Source organism: Poecile atricapillus, chromosome 30, assembly GCF_030490865.1.
Source record: "Poecile atricapillus isolate bPoeAtr1 chromosome 30, bPoeAtr1.hap1, whole genome shotgun sequence".
NCBI lineage: Eukaryota > Metazoa > Chordata > Aves > Passeriformes > Paridae > Poecile > Poecile atricapillus.
This window is the reverse complement of record NC_081278.1, coordinates 2,800,714-2,820,095: the sequence shown is the minus strand read 5'-3', so window position 1 is coordinate 2,820,095 and position 19,382 is coordinate 2,800,714. Positions and strand designations below refer to the sequence as shown.

The 19,382-nt window shown below is 50.3% G+C and overlaps 2 pseudogenes; both read left to right on the top strand.

Annotated features, from left to right (window-relative positions):
* LOC131589891 (zinc finger protein 850-like) overlaps window positions 1–19,382 on the top strand; it is a 480,942-nt pseudogene that overhangs the window by 406,678 nt on the left and 54,882 nt on the right.
* Window positions 6,727–10,956, top strand: LOC131589770 (serine/threonine-protein kinase pim-1-like; annotated as a pseudogene).

Sequence of the window (19,382 nt, the reverse complement as noted above, 5' to 3'; positions counted from 1 at the left end):
GGGGATAAGATCCTCTAACCGAGAGATTCCTAAGCCCCCATCCCTTGTGCTTGAGTACCGCAAAGTGTCACAAGTGCAAGCTTGTAAATGAAGCCACTCTTTTACCTTCGTCCGTACCACTTGATCAATGGATTTGAGGAGCACAAATGGTGTGTCTGTGTGGTCAGCGATGTAATATAATCCGGGGATGGTGTAAACTTTTAACAGATCTATTTTTTGCAGTGGTTTTAGGTGTGTTCTCCCTATCCTTTGCAGCCAGGTGTTGATTTTTGTTAACAGTTCAGCCTGGGCAATGCCAACCCAGGGGTCCGCTTGTAGCCCAAGGTATTTCTCTGATTCTCCTGGGGGTATCATATTGAGGGGTGTGTTATTCACAGTCCATGGGGGGCAATCATTAATGGTATAGGAGTCCTTAGTTGGCTTGATGTAAAAGCCGTGGCATTTCTCCCCCTGTGTCTTGAGACCGGTGATGTCACAAAATGTCTCGAGGATCTTGATGTTATGCATCATCCCCTCCCAGGAGTTGCTCTGTAACACTAAATCATCCGCAAAAGCCATAGCTGTTATGTTGGCACCCTCACATTTATATCCCTGCCCTTCCTTTTCTAATTTACACAGTAGAGGGTCCAGCGTGAGGTTAAAGAGAAGTGGGGACATAGGGTCCCCCTGTTTGGCTCCCTTTAGTATATTAATAGGAGCTGATGTCTCATCCTTGGTCTTAATGCATGTAGAGGTGTTAATATACATGCTTTGGATGAGATTAATGATGTGCTCGTCCACTTTCCTCTGCCTTAGGCCCTCTATAATATGCTGGTGACTCACTGTATTAAAGGCTTTGGCAATGTCCACAAAAACAACTGCAATCTCGTTGTGCTCCCTCTTTGCGGTCTTCAGCAACAGTTGCAGGAGCTGGAGATTCTCGGAACATCCCGGTGCCCTTGTGAATCCTTTTTGACGAGGATTGATGGGGCAAGCCTTGCTCAGACGCGCTGTCAGGACTCTGGAGAACAGACTCAACACCGTTGAGCCGACGGTGATAGGCCTCCAGTTGTTGATGTCCTTCAGACGGTCTGGCCAGTCCGATTTTGGAAGCAGGAGCATGCGGCAGTTCTTCACTTGGTCAGGAACTGTTCCGGATATTAGCCAGAGATTAAAAATCTCTGTCAGTAATGAGAATTTTGGATCTGCTTTGCACAGATCCCCCAGGGTGATGTCATCTGGGCCTGGAGCCGATGTTTTGGCCATCTCTTTGATGTTCTTCTCAATCTCCTTGGCAGTTATCAGTGGCAGGAACTTAGTGTTGTCAGTTGTTCCCTCTGCTTCAAAATCTCCAAAGCCTTTGAAATTGCTGGGTATTTCCCATCTTTCACAGAATACTGAGCTGATCTCGTCAGCTGGAATTTGGCACTTTAACCCCTCCACATCATCAAGGATGATGTGGGCCAGTTTCCCTCTATCTGTGTAAAATAGTTTTTGGAATCTTAGATACTGTCCCTTTTTAATAACTCTCTTGCTCGTCCATTTTCTGCTTGTCTCTTCTTAGGCTGCGAGTGACCCTGTTTTGGTTTTCTGGTGTTCTTTTCCCGGCTGTGCATCCCTTTAAATACCTTCATGCAGTCTTTGGTTATTTCACTAATGGTGTGGGCTGGATTCTTATTTTTCTTTTTGAGAATTTCTTGGAAGGCTTCCTGGTACACAATGAAGGCGCCATCGCTGATCTTTGATGGGATAATCTTTTCCTAGTGCTTTTTCAACTGATTTATTGTGGTTTCTTTATGCTTTGATGGCTTTTGAATTTTTTCCTATGGCTGCTCTTCTGTTTTTCTGTTAGTTTGTAATCCAATTGAGGCTTGTTGTTTTAACATCAGACAGCATCTCTTGTCACGGATTTGTTTTGAAGTTTTGGATGGGATGTGTTCAGCAATCAGTTTATTAATGTTTTTATTACCCTCATATTGTTTTATTAGTTGGATCAGTAGATTTTCCTCTTCACTCCAGCATTTCCTGTGGGCTCCTCTTGCTGATGTTTCTTTTGGTCTCATGGCTTCTAGCCTCTCCTGGTGTCTGACTGCTGGATGTGCAATTCTTTTATGTTGTCCCAGTCCAATTTTAGTTTGAAAACTCATCTGGCATACATTGCAGGGCCATTTTCCTGGGGATGGTTCTTTTATTTTACCTTTGCATTTTGGATAGTGGCAGGCAATGCTGTGAAAATTTGTATTTTCCAAATCACATTTGCTGCATTTAAATTTGCATTCTCTAATTCCATGTGCTCTGAGTAAATGTTCAGTTAATTCAAGCATTTGATTCATTTTAATACCACAGCGCGGGCAGGGTGGATTCTTATCTGGAACTGATATGACAGGGCAGTCTTCTGATTCCCCATTGTTTGGTGGTTGAATAGTGCTTTCCTCTGGCTCTGATAAAACGGCTGCTTCTTCCTGGGTGGGTGGGGGTGTGGTAATCCTTTCCTGGCTCTTATCAATCCCGTTATCATCTAGAGATAAGCAAGTCATTGTATCATCACAGTGCACATCAGGGTATTCCTCCAACCCCTCCCGCCCCACACAATGGCCATTACATTCTTCGGCACAATGCATCGAGTTGTAGAACTCCAGTTTTAAACTTTTCCAAACCTCCCTTCCCAATTCTGAGGGTTTAAAATTTGGTTTTTGTGGCGATTTTATATCCCAGTCATTAAAATTAGTTTGAGTCGCCGTGGACACACGGAGTAGCTTTAAAGCCTTTACCGTGGTGCCGTTTCAAATTAAAAGTAAGTCCAATTGAGGGAATATTGACTAACAGCACCCCCTCAAGCGCTGTCAGCTTTGCCCAACTTTACCGGCGGGCTCGGTTTCAGGCAGGGAGCTTTTAAGGAGCTTCTGCCGATAATTTTTCGACTCAAAATCGTGAAACTGCACTTTGGGTGGCGAGTCCAAAGGCAGGGAGGCAGTGAAAAACACAACCTCACTCACACTGGGGCAGAAATCAGCTAGTTACCCTTGCGGGTATCCAGCGGGACCACGAGGAGGTCTGATTTCCGCGGCTAAGCCCAGTTAGTAATGCATACTTACCTCTGTTAAGAGTCATAGTGACTCGACTCGAGTCGCCGGTAGAGGCGGCGAGCGGGCGGCCGCTTGCACAGGCCGGCATTGGGGCGTCCCCACCCCGCGGGGAGCAGACACGGCACCAGCCTGCAAGCGGGACCTCGGGGCGGACAGCGGGGGAAAGGAAGCAGGCGGAAGCGTGCGGTGGGACGCGGCTGGAAACCACCGCTCGCCGGCGTGACTCGACTCGAATCGCCAGCAGAGGCGGCGAGCGGGCGGCCGCTTGCACAGGCCGACTCTTCGGCGGTCCGCGGAGGTCTTTGGCCCCGGGCCCGCCTGCGGGGGCTCGCTGCCGAGACGTGCGGACCCGGCACGGAACCGCCCTCCCCCGCCGGCTCCCGCGGCGCCGCCTTCCGGGCTTTTCCCCGCCCCCTGCTGGGCGATGGTTGGGGCCGCCGCCATCGGCCCCTCCCCGCCCACGCCCCAGGCGGCTCCCCAAGCGGCCGGCCGCTCGGCACGGCGACAACGCCTGCGGGGGCTGAGGAGCGGGCCCGACGGGGCCACCAGCGGCTTGAGGCTCGGTCCCTTCCCTTTGCGAGGAAGCTTTCTCGCCGGCTCTCTCTCGGAGGCTTTCGCTCCGACGGCGGCTTCCTTCCCGCTCGCCCCCGGCCGGCCCCACTGAAGCCTGCAGGCGGACGGCAGCCAGGCTGATCGAGCCAGCCGGGCAGAAACCGAGGCGGGAGCCGGGCCGCCATCTGCTCGGGCTGGACAATGCCGCTGCCCAGGCTGGGCTCCCGGTAGTCCACGGGTGCAAGCTCCCGGTGCTCCCCCGAGTCCCCAGTCCAGAGCAGGTTCGATTCGTTTCAGAAAAAGGGAAAGAAAACAGTCCAGGAAGACCTCTCTGCTCCGGCTGGCTGGAAAGCCAAGGCGATCTGTCTCTTGTTGTCTGTCTGTGCTGTAGTCAAAACTCCCGATGCGGGGGGGGGAGCAAGTACAGTCTCTGATAACAGACTCGGTGCTTCTTTTCCACTCACTTTTACTCTTAGATGAAATTTTAAGAATACAAAACCGGTGTCTGGGTTGCGTGGAAGAATGGGGATACATTTTAACATCATAATCAACCCAGGACAATCTTCTAAAAACCCTACCAAATTCCAGAAACATCCCACAAAATCTCCACAAGTTTCCACACAATCTAAGAAAAATCTTACAAAATTACTCAAGTCTTCTCAAAATCCCACAAAATCTCAGAAAATTCCACAACATTCCAAAAAAATCCTACAAAACTCCAGAAAAATGCCACAAAATTATTTAAATTTTCTCAAAATGCCACAGAATTCCAGAAAAATTTCACAGAATTCTTTAAATGCCCAGGAAAATTTACTGAAAATCCCAGAAAATTCCAGAAAAATCCCACAGATTTAAAAAAAAAATCCGGCAAAACTCTAGAAAAACCTTCTCAAAACCCTACCAAATTCCAGAAACATCCCACAAAATCTCCACAAATTTTCACACAATCGAAGAAAAACTCCTCAAAATTCTTCAAGTCTCTTCAAAATCTCACCAAATTCCAGAAAATTCCACAACATTCAAAAAAAATCGCACAAAATTCCAGAAACATCCCTCAAAATTTTTTACATTTTCTCAAAATCCCACAAAATTCCAGAAAAGCATCATGAAATTGCGAAAAAATCCCTCAAAATTCCCTAAATCTTCTCAAAACCCCACCAAATTCAAGAAACATCCCACAAAATCTCCACGTTTACACACAATCCAAGAAAAATCTTTCAAAACTACTCAAGTCTTCTCAAAATCCCACAAAATCTCAGAAAATTCCACAACATTCCAAAAAAATGCTACAAAATACCAGAAAAATGCCACAAAATTATTTAAATTTTCTGAAAATGCCACAGAATTCCAGAAAAATCTTACAAAATTCTAGACATGTCCAAGAAAATTTCCGCAAAATCCCACAAAATTCAGGAAACATTCCACATGATTCCATAAAAATCCCATAAAATTCCCACAAACATACCATAAAATTCCCTAAATCTTCTCAAAACCTTACCAAATTCCAGAAACATCCCACAAAATCTCCACAGATTTCTACAAAATCTAAGAAAAATCCCTCAATATTCATTAAGTGTCCTCCATATCCAAGAAAATTCCAGAAAAATCCCACAAAAATTCCAGAAACATCCCACAAAATGCATTAAAACTTCTCAAAACCCTACCAAATTCCAGAAACATCCCACAAAATCATTAAAAATTACTACAAAATCTAGGAAAAACCCCTTAAAATTTTTCAGGTCTCCTCAATATCCCTTAAAATTCCAGAAAAATCCCACAAAATTCCACAAACGTCTCACAAAATGCAATAAAACTTCTCAAAACCCTACCAAATTCCAAAAACATCCCACAAAATCTTTACAAATTTTCACACAATTTAAGAAAAATGCCTCAAAATTCTTCAAGTCTCCTCAATATCCCACAAAATTCCTCAAAAATCCCAAAAAATCTTCACAAATTTCCACACAATCTAAGAAAAAACTTTCAAAATAACTCAAGTCTTCTCAAAATCCTACAAAATCCTACAAAATTCCAGAAAAATCCCACAAAAATCCACAAATATTTCAGAAACATCTAACAAAGTTCCAGAAACATCCAACAAAATAATTACAAATTTACACAAAATCTAGAAAAATCACTCAAAATTCTTCAAGTCTCCTCAAAATGCCACAAAATTCCAGAAAATTCTACAACATTCCAAAAATATCCCAGAAAATTCCAGAAACATCCCACAAAATTCCCTCAATCTTCCCAAAACCCTACAGAATTCCACAATAGTCCCACAAAATTCTTTAAATTTTCTCAAAATCCCACAAAATTCCCCAAAATCGTCTCCAAACCCCACCAAATTCCAGAAACACCCCACAAAATCTCCACAAAATTTCTCAAAATCTAAGAAAAAATTTTCTAAATTCATCGTCTCCTCAAAATCCCACAAAATTTCAAAACATTTCACAACATTCTAAAAATAATCCCACAAAATTGCAGAAAAATACCTCAAAATTCAAGAAAAATCCCACAAAATTATTTAAATTTCATCAAAACCCCACAGAATTCCAGCAAAATCACACAAAATTCAAAAAAATCCCACCAAGTTCCAGAAAATTCCCACCAAATTCCAGAAAAATTCCACAAAATTATTTAAATTTTCTCAAAAACCTTCCAAATTCCAGAAATATCCCACATAATCTGTTGCAATTTCCACAACATTAAAAAAAAAATTCCAGAGGCATCCAACAATATTCTCTCAATATCCCAAAAAAATCATGAAAAATCCCTCAAAATTGCCTAAATCTTCTCAAAACCCCACCAAATTCCAGAAATATCCCACACAATCTCTGCAAATTTCACTAAATCCACAAAAATCCCACAAAGTTCCACAAAAATCCCACAAAATTATTTAAATTTTCTCAAATCCCACAAAATTCCAGAAAAGTCCCACAAAATTATTTAATCCACATTTGCCTTGGCAGTTGTAGATCCAAGCTGCTCTTGCCCCTCTTCTGCTTGCCACTTGAATTTTAGTAATACAACTGCAATTGCCTCTTTCAATCAGTGCTACCCACTGTGCTTTTGTTACAGGGAACTCAGGATTTTTGTTTCAGGCATCATGATCAGTAGAGATCAAAATGCTCCCAACCCCCTGAGCACAAAGTCAAGGAGAATTAAAGCCACACAGGTCACATTTGCAGTGCTCAAACACAGCCCTGTTGCTGCTGCTGCTGCTGAAATAGAATCAACTGACAGAGGCCATCACAGAAACTGCCTCTGCAGTGGCAAATAAAATGAAGAAATCCAGCAGGAGAAAGAAATACCAGAACTTCCCAACTCGATTCATTGTTTCTTCTGAGCAGCAGAAGAAAAAGGAACAGGGCACCTTTCAGGCAGTCCCACAAGCTCAGGGTTCTCATTTCATGGGGAATCTGACATGCAGTTGGCCTTTTTAAAAGGATAGAAGCAAAGGGAATGAATTGGGAATTATTAGGAAAAAATGTGCCTTCTTATATACAAAGTTTACCAAGTCATTCCCTGCATTTCTCCTTTTCACAGTCTTTCTGTCATCCACTGAGAGGTCCAGCTTATCATGTTCTGATGCTTATCATCAACTGATTGTGCTCTTGATTTCTACCACTGCAAGAGATGTGAAATCATCTAAACTAAACACAGAAACAAACTCCCTCTGTCAGCCCATCTTCACGTTCCAGATCACTTTCAAGATGCCCATGGGGCTACTGGAATTATTAGCTCTCCACTTCTGGCTGCAGGCTCTGGAGATTCTTTCTCCACATTCAGCCAGGCATGTATTCCCCAACAATTCCTGGTACCTCATCATGTTTTCTTTGGCTAGAAGAGGAACAGTGAAAACCTTACCAATGGCACAACTCCACTGTCCACAAGGAAAAGAAAGAACAAGTTGTCAAGTTCTTCAAACATTTGTCCTGCTCTGCTGCAAGAGTTGTGCTGCAGTCACTGTGTGGGAAGCCAAGAGAAGCTGCAGCTGGGGGCACATCTTGTGACAGGAGCTGTGCCTTCTTCTCCAGGACAGGTTTTTGGAAAGAACAGAAAGGACTGTGGAGAAGATTCTGGGAAAATTGAAACCACTTCTTTATGAAATGAAAATAAAATCAAAAGAAACAAGCAATATGTTTTTCTCTATTTATTTTTATGTTTCTCTTTTCCATCTTGCACTTTCTCCATCCCATTCATTCCAAATGGATCTCACCTCTAAGATCTGAGACTTGGCAAGTTTTAGACACTGTAAAATACCATGAGCTATACGCAGTTTGCCTTCCACTGTTTTACTTGGAAAGCAATGCTGGAGACACAAGTGCAGTGCTTGGGTCAGGTACAAATTCTGCATTCAGGGAATGTGCTCAGATGGTGTCTGACCCTCAGCAGGGACGAGGCACAGCAGCAACCAAGGGCATTCCTGTGCCCCTGTGCAGGAGTCAAGACTCTGGCTCTTGGCTCAACAGGGAAAAGTTCCCGTGTTTGGCCAGGCTCAGGGGCTGCCCGGGGAGCGCGGGGCTCGGGGCGGGGCCGAGCGGGCAACGGACAAAGGGACACGGGGACAAACGGTCCCGGTGCTTCAGTTGCAGCGGCGGCAGCAGCGGCAGCAGCGGCGGCAGCAGCAGCAGCGGAAGCAGCGAAAGCATCAAATTTATCACTTTTCTGTTTCTCCTCTCCCTTTCCCACTGTCCCACATTCCCTCCGCGTCTCCCTTTTCCTTCGTCCCCTCCTCTTCCAGGTTCCCTCTCCCTGTGCCCGCCCGGGCCATGCCCCCGGCCCGCCCCCGGCCCCGCCCACGGGCCCTTGCGGGGCTGCCCCGGCCCCGGCCCCGGCCCCGGCCCCGGCCCCCGCCCCGGCCCCGTCCCCGTCCGCGGCCGTCCCGCCGTGGTCTCGCCTCCGCCCGGCTCTGGCTGTGCTGGCGCTGGCGCTGCTGGGCGGGCATCATTGCCTGGGGCTGGGGCGGAATCGCTGCCCTTTGGCTCCGCCTGGCCCGATCCCGGCCCCGGCCCCGACGCAGGCTCCGGTCCAGACCCCGGCCCCGACCCTGGCCCCGGCCCTGCCCCCGGCCCCGGCTCCTCCCGGGGCCCGCGGAGGACACAGGCGGCGCGGCCGCTGCCGCCGCCTCCGCTGCGGCTTCCCCGGCCCGAGCTCCGCCGCTCAGCAGCGCGGCCGCTGGCCCCGAGCCGCCGCTGCCGCGTTCCAATGAGGGAACGCCTGCGGATGCCCGGCCCGGGGAGGTCGGGGAGCGCTCGGGGGCCGTTCCTGGCCCCGGGCCGAGCGCTGATGGCCGCGACTCGCCGCCAGGGAAGGCGCAGGAGGCCCTGCAGCAGCGCTACAAGCTGGGCCCGCTGCTGGGGCGCGGCGGCTTCGGCAGCGTCTTCGCGGCCACGCGACTCTTGGACGGTGCCCCGGTGAGCGGTGGGCAGAGGAGGAGGAGGAGGAGGAGGAGGAGGGGGCAGAGGAGATGGCGGGGGCGCGGCGGGGCGGGCAGCGAGCTCAACCCTCTGCTGCTCCTTGCTCACAGGTGGCCATCAAATGTGTGCTGCGGGATCGCGTCCGGCTCTGGGGCGAGCTGGTGAGTGAGCGGGGCCAGCGGCAGAAGCCGGGGCGTGCCGGGCAGGGATGAGCCGGGGCCGGGCAGGGTGGGAGCCGCCGAGAGCCCTGCGGGGAGAGCGGGCGTGGGGGTGAGCGAGGTGTGCAGAGCATCCCGGGCTGGCTGAGGGGTCCCAGAGCCCTGGCACGGCCTCAGCCCCACTGACAGCACCGTGCTCCTCCCGCAGCCCAACGGCACCAGTGCTCCCCTGGAGATCGTGCTGCTGGACAGGGTGTCCTCTGGCTGTGCTGCAGTCATTCAGCTGCTGGAGTGGCTTGAGCTCCCCGACAGCTTCGTGTTAGTGTTGGAGCGTCCAGAGCGGTGCCAGGACCTCTCGCATTTGCTGGCGGAGCGGAGGTTCCTGCCGGAGGAGGAGGCGCGGGGGCTGTTTAGGCAGCTGCTGGAGGCCGTGCAGCACTGCACCAGCTGCGGGGTCCTGCACAGGGACATAAAACCGGAGAACATCCTGCTCGACCTGGCCACAGGGGAGCTGAAATTGATCGACTTTGGCTGTGGGGCCTTCCTGCAAGACACAGCCTACACCCAGTTTGCAGGTGAGCCCTGGCAGGGGATGCTCCTGGCCATCTCATGGCCCAGCCTGGGTGTGGGACCAGGGATTCCCCGTGTTGCTGCCAGGATGGGATTAATGCTTGAGCCAAATTGATTTGAATGGGGGTGTGAGGGGGGCCAGCTCCCAGCCCTGCCAACAGCCTTCAGCACCCACTGTGCCCTGGGATGGGGCTGGGACAGCCAGCCTGACAAAAACCCCCATGGGGGTAGCAGAGGGCGGGGGTCTGACCCCATGCCCCAGAGAGTTTGGTGCATCAGTGAGCAAGGGCTTGAACTCCTCTGCTCCCCACGTTTGCCTTGGCTTATTAACAATTTTTTGGAGGCCATGCAGGCAGGGAGGAGAGTGTGTTTTTCTCTACCATGGGGTGGGGTTTTATTTGCTTATCATGGTTGGGCCTCCCCAGTGCTTCTGCTGCCCTCTTCCAGCAGCAGTAGCTTCTTTTCCAGCCCTGGGTTTGTAGCCAAGTCCCAGGTGCTGGCGAGAGGGCAGTGGGTCACCCCGTGTGCCGCTGGGGCAGCCCCCACATGCCCAGGGATGCTGGGGTGAGGCTCTGGGAGCAGCAGCATCTCCCTGATGAGCTCCATCTGTGTTCCACAGGAACCCTGTCCTACAGCCCACCTGAGTGGATCCACCAGCAACGCTACCATGGCCAGGCAGCAACAATCTGGTCCCTGGGCCTCCTGCTATACCAGCTGGTCATCGGGAAGCACCCATTCATGAGGGGCCAGCAGATGATCTGGGGACGGATCTTGTTCCCACGACGGCTCTCCCAAGGTGAATCCTCATCTCTGGGCACAGGAGGAACACCAGGCTTGGGAGACAGCAGCGGGCTCATGAGCATCCTGCTCTGGCAGCTGCTGAGGAGGTGGCACATGTCCTGCTCTCCTGCAAACAGGGAATCCATGGGGAAGTTTAGGCCCAGCTCTGGGCACACCCAGCATGGCCTGGGCATTGCAAGGGGGCGGCAACTTCTCCAACTGACTGCTGATTCCTGGTTTCTCTCTTCAGAATGCCAAGATATTATTAAGAGGTGTTTGTCCATGCAACCCTTGGACAGGCCATCCTTAGAAGACCTTTTCCGCCATCCTTGGATGCAGGGTGTTCATCTGCCCTAGGAGACGGGAGAGATCCACATGCACAGTTGGATCCAGCGGCCTGGCAGGTAACAGCTCCACACATTTCTTGGCAATCAGTGGCAAAGCAAATCAGGCTGTTTTTGTCCTGCCTGTAGCTCTGAGCAGGGCTCATCAGAAGGGAACACACAGCTCTTGGGCTGGAGCTGAGCTGGACACCTGGTGTGGCAAGCACTGGTGGCCACCATTCCCCCTGGTTTTGCTTGTCTGCTCCACTGATGGCTGGGACCCTGGACAGAGCACTGACAGCCTGGTCTGGCCCGTAGGCAAGGAGAAGGAGCCCCTGGAGAAGCTGTTACCAGGTGGGGCTGCTGCTGGAGACACCAAGGGCAACCTCAAGGATGGCAATCTCTTCCTCCAGCTGGCCAGCTGAAGATGATGGATTTCAATTCTGGCATGTCTTCTTCAAAGACTTGCTCCACGCCCAATTTGCAGGTGAGTCCACAGCCAGGGGATGCTCCCAGATCTGGGCATGGCACAGCCTGGCCAGCACCAAAGGTTCCCCCCTTGGCTGGGGTGGATGCAACCAATTCTTCAGTTGGCTGCCAAGCTGCTTTTTGTCTCTGGGCAGCTGCTGAGGGACTGGATCTGCCGTGGCTGGCTGCAGGCTGGGCACATGTCCTGCCCTCCTGCTCTGCTCCCAGAGGCAGCAGTGATGGGCAGCTTTGGGCCCAGCTCTGAGCACGGCCAGCATGGCCTGGGCACAGCGGCTGGCTGGAACAAGGGGACAGGAGCCTTCAGCTGACGGGCGGTTTCTGGTTTCTCTCTTTGCAGCCGGGCTCTGCGGATGCTGAGGCTGCTCTGGGCTCTGCCAGGGCTCTGCTGGGCTCAGCCCCAGGCACAGCTGGGCTCACTCTGCCCTCACATTGCTCTGACAGCTTTGCATCACACCGCCTGTTCCCAGCACACCGCCTGAGCTTTCTGCTTTTGCAGGTGAGTGAGACTCTCCTGCAGGCCAAGAGATTGCAGTTAGGGACACACATCCAATTGGCAAGAAGCCCAACTCTCCACAGTCCCAGCTGAATGCCTGCATCTGCACAGGATGTTTTCTATGTCCCACTCTTCCTTTCTTTTTGGCTGGAATTGTGCAATTGCACTCTTTTCCTCCTCTAGAAATGCCACTGCTGGTTCCTGAGGCAGTGCAGTCTGGAGCTGATGAATGAAGAATCGCCCTTCTGCACTTCCAAACCAGCGCAAAAAGCTGTAAGTGTGAGTTTGCATCTTTAAGAAACCCCTGAATGTTTGAAAGGGAATGTGCAGCTCATTCACAGGGTGAGAAGGAAGGACGTCTTCTAAAGGATTTGGGGTTTGATAGAGTTTAGATTCCCAGTGCTGCTTGGAGCTGGCAAGGCGCAAAGCAGTTTCTTCTTGCTTCACTCCAATTTCACCACAATTTAAAATAGCAATATTGGAATCAAACCCCAAAATCTTTTTCTAAAAGGTTCCTGAGGCCGGTAAGATGCATCATGCCATCAGCACATTTACAAAGTAAGTAACTGAGTTTTATGTTTCAAAAGACCAATTACGCCTTAATTCAAAGTTATAGAAGATTTTTCACTGCACACTTTTTATCTTTCACATTTTATAGAAGATTTTATCTTTTATTTTCCACATTTTTCCCCTTTAAACAGAAATCATGCTATGAAAAAGAGGTGTCCTTTGCTCTTGGTTCCCATGTGGAGCAGCTCCCTTCCCGCTGGCTGAGCTGCTCAGGCAGAGCCCGGCAGCTCCTGGCCCTGCAGGGCTGAGGCTTTTCCCCGTTGCTGGGCACAGACTGATGGAGCAGCACTGCTGAACACGGGGACACGCAGAGGGAGCAGAGCAGCTGCTTTTGCCCACCTGAAACTCCAAGGCCAAACTCTGAGCAGGCACGGCTGGAAGAGACTCGCAGGCTCCCTGTTGGCTCTGCTGCCCCACTTGTGCCCGGCCCAGCTCTGCGTGAGGCAGAGGGAGAACAAGGGGCAGCTCCCTCCCAGCCCCAGCCCAAGGACCCCTCCAGCCCCGGGCCTTGGGGCACTGGCAGCACCCGCTGCTCCAGCCATGGCTTCTGCTGGCACTGACAGCAACAACCAAACTGGGGCTGGTCCCGAGGGAGCAGCAGCAGTGCCTGGATCTGATCCCTCAGTCTGGGGCAGTGCTGGAAAAATGATCGCAGCAGCACCAGCAACAGCAGCACCAGCACCAGCAGCAGCAGCACCAGGAGTTTCAGCAGCAGCAACAGCAGCAGCACAAGCAGCAGTGGCACCAGCAGCAGCAGTACCAGCACCAGAAGCAACAGCAGCACCAGCAGCACCTGCACCAGCAGCACCAGCAGCACCAGCACCAGCACCACCAGCATCAGCAGTGCCAGCAGTGCCAGCAGCACCAGCAGCAGCAGCGGCAGCACCAGCACCAACAGCACCAACTGCAGCCCCACCACCACCAGCAGCAGCAGCAGCACCAGCAGCAGTTTCATCAGCAGCAGCACCACCACTAGCACCAGCAGCTGCAGCAGCAGTACCAGCATCACTGCCAACATCAACAGCGCCAGCACCAGCAGCACCAGCAGTGCCAGCAGCACCAGCAGCAGCACCACCAGCACCAGCAGCAGCACCAGCAGGGCCAGCAGCACCAGCAGGGCCAGCAGCACCAGCACCAGCAGCAGCACCAGCATCACCAGCAGTACAGCAGCAGCAGCAGCAGCAGCAGCAGCAGCAGCAGCAGCAGCATTCAGCAGCAGCAACAGTAGCAGCACAAGCAGCAGCGGCAGCAGCAGCAGAACCAGCAGCAGCAGCTGCACCAGAAGCAGCACCAGCAATACCAGCAGCAGAAGTGCCAGCAGCACCAGCAGTCCCAGCAGCATCACTAGCAGCACCACTAGCAGCACCACCAGCACCACCAGCAGCAGCACCAGCAGTTTCAGCAGCAGCACCACCAGCAACACCCGCATCACCAGCAGCAGCAGCAGCACCACCACCACCAGCACCACCAGCAGTAGCAGGAGTACCAGCAGCCACAACAACAGCAGCAACAACACCAGCAGCACCAGCAGCACCAGCACCAGCCCCACCAGCACCATTAGTTTCAGCAGCAGCAACAGCAGCAGCAACCGTGGCAGCAGCACCAGCAGTGCCAGCAGCACCAGCAGCAGCAGCAGCTCCAGCACCACCAGCAGCAGCAGCACCAGCAGTTTCAGCAGCAGAAGCAGAAGCAGCAGCAGCACCACCACCAGCAGTACCACCAGCAGCACCAGCAGCAACAGCACCAGCAGTTTCAGCAGCAGCAACAGCAGCAGCAACCGTGGCAGCAGCACCAGCAGTGCCAGCAGCACCAGCAGCAGCAGCAGCTCCAGCACCACCAGCAGCAGCACCAGCACCAGCATTGCAAGCAGCACCTGCACCAGTACCAGCAGCAACAGTAGCAACAGCACCAGCATCACCAGCAGTACCAGCAGCACGACCAGCAGCAGCAGCAGCAGCACCAGCATCACCAGCAGAACCAGCATCACCAGCACCAGCACCATCGGCAGCAACACCAGCACCAGCACCAGCAGCACCAGCAACACCAGCACCACCGCAGTACCAAGAGCAGCACATGGAGCTGACTTTCAGTGCAGCCTCTGCCATGCTTCCCTCCCTGTGCAGTGGTGGCACAGCAGCCTGAGGCACCTGGGAGCCCTCAGTGCCAACAGGGACTTGAGATGGCAGCCCTGGGCTCCTGCACCTTGCGCCAGGAACAGAGCTGGAGACTCCTTCTCCATGTGGAGCTTCCAGATGGAAAAGGCTGCTGTGACCAGGCAGCTCCAAGGGCAACGAAAGGAGGGGCTCGACCCCTTGATCTGTGCCAGTCCCACAGTCCTGGGCAGCAGCCACCGAGCCTTGGGGGAACAGAGGGCACAGCAAGAGGGACAAAACCAGTCAAGGTCAGAGACTGGGAAGAGCCAGACCTGGGAGCAGGAACAGCTGCTTCATTGAACTCCTGGAGAAAGCTCTTGGCTGCTTCAAAGCCCTGAAAGGTGTGAAGGGCAGAGAAGAGGCCTCACCAAACAATGCTCCTGTTTTCACACCTCCCCTCTCTGTGTCCCAGAAGGAATTGGATGAACTCTGTTCTTCTCTCTGAGTCATCTCCTTCAGCGTGAGCAGCTCAGCACCAGGAGCTGAAGGAGCTGAAGCCTTAGGCCACAAGCGCTGAGCAAGAGGGGGCTTTTGGACCAAAGTTATGCTGCTAAGTAATGGAGCTAGCTGAATGCAGCAGATAGAATCCTGCAATTATAGAATCCATTATGCTGGAAAACACCTCTGAGCTCATCCAGTCCAGCCAGTCACCCAGCAGTGTCAAGCCCAGCACTAAACCTCGTCCCTGAAGTGCCAAGGTCTGAACAACAGGCCCTGAGTGAGGCCTGAACAACAGGCCCCGAGCCTAAGGTGACCTCTGGATGAACCTTCCAACCAAAGGTTATCTGTCTGTCTGCTCATTAGTGAAATATGCATGGTCATTAGCACTGTGATAGATGTATCCACTCATCAATGAAGCATGGATTGACCTTTCTGTGTTTAGAAGCCAGACAAGGCCATGAAATCCGACATCTGGCCTTGTTTGGGGTGTATGGTCAGAGTCAACTCCCTTGGTTCCTCCTTGATGCCTGGCCAGGCTTTGCTAGGGACCCAAGAGGAGGATGAAAGCAGATGTTCCCACACCAGAAGTGCTGTCAGTTTGTTTATCCAGCACTATCAAAGCTGGGCCCTCTCTCACAGCAGGGGTTGAGGCTCACCTGTGGCTGGAGGCACCTGCAGGATTTCCCAGTGTCCAGGAGTGGCTCTCCAGTCCTTGGCTGTGACAGCTTCCCCAGCTGATGGGTGGATCTGGGGATGGCAAAGTCTGAGGGCAACTGGATCTTTGTTAATCCCTGCAGGCAATCTTTGGCAGTGATGATTGGGTGCATTGCTGAGCTGCTCCTTTTGTGATCCTTTGCTGCTTAGAGCTGCAGTAAGTGACACTGATTCCTTCAGGTGGTGTTTGTGCCTTTGGTGCTGACCCTGCCCACTGGTGAAACAAAATTGGCAAAGTCTGGCCAGATCACAACAAAATACCACTTTTTAAATGTAAATGTAAGGAATCAGTCCCATCTGAAATTCCCAGAAGGGAAGCCCTCCCCAGAGTTCACTGGCTCTGGAGTGGGGCTGAGGTCGCAGCACCGTGCGAGCAGTGGGGCAGTCGGTTAAAAGAGGCTGAACCACAGGATGTCTTAAAATGCATCCAAACATTGCATATGGAAAAAGGAAAATAACTTGTGGGTTTGGGAAGACGAGGATGGATTTTGTTAACAGCAGCAACGGAAAGAACAGTTGTTTTTGGAATGCTCCCACACGAAGGTACAGAAAAAGGTTTTAGTCTTGAGCTCAGGCTTGTTTGTCCAAGTAAAATAATAACAATAACAATAAAAATAACAATAACAACACAATAATCTATATTTATATATATAACTAAAAATCAATAATGTGAAATACTGTTGACAGTACTGATTTGTGAGTTTGGCTGCTCACTGTAACACTAAATACCTGTCGTGGTTTTGAACCAGTAATTAACAAACAAGGGGGAAAAAAGAATTATTATTTTTCTGCTGTGAGATATGGATTAAAATAAGAGCAAACTAGGCATAAAACTTAAAAGGAATAAAGAGAAGTTTATTGACAAACTACAAGAATAAGAACACCAGAATAAACTTTTAGAAAAACCTTTTCATTTCTTACTGCTCACTATTCTTTTGTTTACATGACAACAGAGACAAAAACTGTATAATTTTGATGGTTTAAACAGTTCTAATTCTTTCCATAGTCTTTTCCTCAGTTTCTGTAGAGAAACAGAAGTTCCTTTCTGTTAATTTATGGAGTTTGTCACAAGAAAACTATTTTTGTTATAGTTTCTCGTTTCTCTGATATCAGCTGCTCAGAGCTACTGTTATTAAAGCCCACCCCTCCCATTCCACATCACTCTGAAAATGTGTTATGGGTCATGAGTTTGAAGATAGCATTTTTAAGGATAAGTTAGTCAAAGGCAAAAAAGTATTCTTCATCTGCTTCTGTGAGCTTCACTAAGAAACAGTTTTTCTCATTGCCTCTCAAGGCTTCAAATTTCTCAGCACTTCACTATACCACAATTACTTCACTTATTACTTAAATTTACACTTTGAACACCTTATTCCTCTCCATACTCTATTATGAATTAAAGGGGTTTTTCTCAAGACTTCATTGTCCATTTCCATAGTTTTAACAGAAAGATATTTCAGCTTAATTAAAGCATCTCCTTAATTCTCTACCTTTCTTGAAGTCTCTTTTCTTTCTTGCCACTAGTAGTTTATAAAGTCTCTTTTCATGTTGATCACTCTCCTTTTCTCTCTCTGGATGAAAAGATTAATCCGCAAGTCTCATCTGGATAAGAAAGAGTTAAAATCTTGCCCAAGCTTTTGTAGATGGTTCGGTGATCTCTGCTGAACAGGAGCTAGAGCCGTCTGCGATGGAAAGTTCTTCATAGCTGCTTTTAGAGAGCGTGGTCTCTGTCTTTGCTTGCTACAGGCTCAGAGTTCCTTTCCTCTTTCACTCAGCAGTTTTCTAGTGAATGTAGTTACAGCAAAACCTCCAGCTGAACCAGAGATCGGGCCGAGCCCGGCCCAGCCCGACCTAGCTCGGGGCAAGCCTCATCTCCCGGCCGGGAGACGAGAGACGCGGCGGGCCCGGCTCGGCCCCGGCCCGGCCCCTGCCCGGCCGCATGGCTTGGGCAGGGAACCGGAGGCCAGCCGGAGCTCCGCCACGCTTCACAGTCAAAAAAACAAAGGAGCACCACAGACTTCTGGGTGTACACTTTAAGGTGGGGTTCACAAGTTGATTCTACTTTTCAATGGCTAAAACTGCTGTCAATTCTCAGCAATGACCGATAATTGGTCAAGAGAAAAGACTCCCAGGAGACCCCAGCAACTTTAACTTTCTTAAAGGTAAAGGAACTTTATGACAATACCCTACAAAAAAGAACTGGCAAAGACCCAAATGTCAATGGTAAACTTTGTGAATTGTATAGAAAGAAGAAAGGAAAAAGGGATGAAATTGGCTGTTTTTATAGGGTTTGGTGATACTATGATGTGGAATGCTTTGTCTGTTCCTGTGAAAAGCACAGGGATTAAGACTACTGGGTTTTTCATGTCCCAGACTATCTACAAGCTGCAGGATTGGCTGAATAGGTGAAGGAGTTGTTAAGAGAGCAGTTGATAAAATGAGGAGATGGGAACCTGTCCTGGTGGAGAACCCATCTCCCAGATGTGTTCCATGCCCTTAACAATGGGCCCACTGGGGAAACAGAAACGCCTGGGTGTGCAGGGCTGCACCCAATTTGCAAACACAACCATGGACAGTGAGACTTGGACTGCCTGGGAAATTGTTCTGGGTGTGATGGCCCCTGACAGGGCCACCCCAGAGGCTGCAGGGCTGGACCTTCATGCACTGGAATTCATTAGGAAAAAGCAGAAGCAAATGAAAGTTAACAATACAAGAATAGGAATTCAGATTCCTCCAGGACGCTTTGGTTTGGTAACTGCTCACTTGAGCTTGGCCTTGCAAAGTGTTGATGTCATGGGAGGAGGATTTGATGCAGATTATCAAGGAGAAATTAAAGAAATTCTGTTAAAAAGGAATGAACAAGATTGGATGATTCAACCCCATGACAGGTTATCACAAATATTGATATTGCAGTTTAAAAACGATTGTGAAAGAAGGAGATCCACCTCCAGTCAGCACTGTTTGTGGAGATAAAACGTTTGGATGCACCAGTCCTAATAATTGGTCCAGAGTGTGGGTCCAGAGGCCAAATGGCCCTCCAGAGGCAGCTGAAGGAACAGCTCTGGGGAAAAGACAACACTCTTTGAATCCTGAAACCTGAGCATGAAGCATTGGAATATATCCCTGCAGCCAAGTGTTCTTTGCCACAACAAGCTGATGTTATGGGATATTGTTTTACAGATGCTGCCAGACCAAATCTCCCTGTTTGCCCCAACGACCCCTTTGGAAAATGCCCTGATCCACGGGGCTCCATGTGAAGGCTGATGTGACACTGAGGGACTTCCACACCAATTCCAGCCAGGAGCCTGGCACTTCTCCAGCCAAAGGGGAGAGGATCCCAATTTCTAGCTCCTGGCTGGAATTGGTGTGCAAGTCCCTCAGTGTCACATCAGCCTTCACATGGAGCCCTGTGGATCAGAGCATTGTCCAAAGGGGTCCTTGGGGCAAACAGAGAGATTTGGTCTGGCAGCATCTGTAAAACAATATCCCATAACATCAGCTTGTTGTGTCAGAGAACACTTGGCTGCAGGGACATACTCCCATTATTCCTGCCCAGGTTTCAGGATTCAAAGTGTTGTCTTTCCCCAGAGCTGTTCCTTCAGCTGCCTCTGGAGGGTCATTTGGCCTCTGGACACACACTCTGGCTCCATTATT